Here is a 2500-nt window from a genome sequence, read left to right as displayed (position 1 = left end):
TACCGACCGCCCGCAAACGACGGGACTTCAGGCTGGGAGCTGCGAGTTGTAGAGATGCGTTCGCATCGATCCTCTCAGGCGACCCATGCTTGGTGGTGTATTCGTGTGTACTGTCGCACCTTTCCGGGTGTGTTCAGTATGCACGATGAATGAGTTGGAAAACGAAAGACAGAGAGAGAATTGAAATGTTACTGAGCATATAAGCGAAGAGTGTGTGGGTTCATAAGAATGTTGATCATATGCAGTTGATACCGGTACGGGTCCGTCATTACTCCTCCACGGAGTGATGATCGGTTTGCTTGAAGGGGGCAATACGCATCGTTGACTTACCTACGGGTAACCCGCTTACGAGTGGGTCGATTGCTGTCGGGGCAAGCAATCGGGTTAGCGCCGTATCCGGATATAGAGAGTAGTATGGGGTGATAATGATTAACATGTCGAGTGATGGCTGCACCTCCTAGTGGAAAGTTCAAACGTGAAGGTTGCTTCGGTACGGGGTACTAGGTACCTCTTAGAGGAGCAATGGAGTATGGAGTCCAAATTGAATGTTTGGACTTCAAAAATTTCTCTAAGTCCGCTACATAAATCCCTCACCCATAAGCTCACAAAATACATGCAATTGCATTAAAAATTTTGATAACCTAACAAGAGATGAAGGCAAGTCGAATTGGTTGGTCCAAAACCAAATATATCTCTAAGTTCGGGACTTGGGTGCAAACCGAAAGTTAAAATGATGTCCCTGAACATGCATATAAGTTCGAGTATTGATATTATAAACCTAACAAGAGATGAAGGCAAGTCGAATTGGTTGGTCCAAAACCAAAAATATCACTAAGTTCGGGACTTGGGTACAAACCGAAAGTTAATATGATGTCCCTGAACATGCATATAAGTTCGAGTATTGATATTATAAACCTAACAAGAGATGAAGGCAAGTCGATTTGGTTGGTGAGAAACCAAAAATATCACTAAGTTCGGGACTTGGGTGCAAACCGAAAGTTAAAATGATGTCCCTGAACATGCATATAAGTTCGAGTATTGATATTATAAACCTAACAAGAGATGAAGGCAAGTCGAATTGGTTGGTCCAAAACCAAAAATATCACTAAGTTCGGGACTTGGGTACAAACCGAAAGTTAATATGATGTCCCTGAACATGCATATAAGTTCGAGTATTGATATTATAAACCTAACAAGAGATGAAGGCAAGTCGAATTGGTTGGTGAGAAACCAAAAATATCTCTAAGTTCGGGACTTGGGTGCAAACCGAAAGTTAAAATGATGTCCCTGAACATGCATATAAGTTCGAGTATTGATATTATAAACCTAACAAGAGATGAAGGCAAGTCGAATTGGTTGGTCCAAAACCAAAAATATCACTAAGTTCGGGACTTGGGTACAAACCGAAAGTTAATATGATGTCCCTGAACATGCATATAAGTTCGAGTATTGATATTATAAACCTAACAAGAGATGAAGGCAAGTCGATTTGGTTGGTGAGAAACCAAAAATATCACTAAGTTCGGGACTTGGGTGCAAACCGAAAGTTAAAATGATGTCCCTGAACATGCATATAAGTTCGAGTATTGATATTATAAACCTAACAAGAGATGAAGGCAAGTCGAATTGGTTGGTAAGAAACCAAAAATATCTCTAAGTTCGGGACTTGTGCGCAAACCGAAAGTGAATATGATGTCCCTGAACATGCATATAAGTTCGAGTATTGATATTATAAACCTAACAAGAGATGAAGGCAAGTCGAATTGGTTGGTCCAAAACCAAAAATATCTCTAAGTTCGGGACTTGGGTGCAAACCGAAAGTTAAAATGATGTCCCTGAACATGCATATAAGTTCGAGTATTGATATTATAAACCTAACAAGAGATGAAGGCAAGTCGAATTGGTTGGTCCAAAACCAAAAATATCTCTAAGTTCGGGACTTGGGTGCAAACGGAAAGTTAATATGATGTCCCTGAACATGCATATAAGTTCGAGTATTGATATAATAAACCTAACAAGACATGAAGGCAAGTCGAATTGGTTGGTCCGAAACCAAAAATATCTCTAAGTACGGGACTTGGGCACAAACCAAAACTATATACCAAGTGCCTGAAATGTCTATAAACCACACGAAGAACTCTTCACACACAGGTGCGCCTCATAACCTGGTTCAATGTATAAGACATTGGTTTCGGGGGATTTATTGAGAAGAAAATTTTTTTCTCTAACTTTGAGTAAAACTGTCTCAGAATACATATTTAACCACGAAAAGTGATCTCCGACGGTAAATAGCAAAAGTCACCCGACCATCAAAGTTGCATGGCGGTGCAGGCGACGAAAATCCAAGGTCGTCTAATGTAGGGACGTAAGACACGAAATCAAAATTTTGGCATAAAATCTAAAATAATCATCAGACAGTGGTCATCCAAGGCATATAAGAGTTGTCTAACGATGCTGAATGCAATAAGCAATAGCGACTTTTTAATGATTTTTTTGGATT

The sequence above is a fragment of the Anopheles maculipalpis genome (assembly GCF_943734695.1).
Source record: "Anopheles maculipalpis chromosome X unlocalized genomic scaffold, idAnoMacuDA_375_x X_unloc_18, whole genome shotgun sequence".
NCBI lineage: Eukaryota > Metazoa > Arthropoda > Insecta > Diptera > Culicidae > Anopheles > Anopheles maculipalpis.
The sequence above is the reverse complement of the archived record's forward strand: the minus strand, read 5'-3'. Positions refer to the sequence as shown.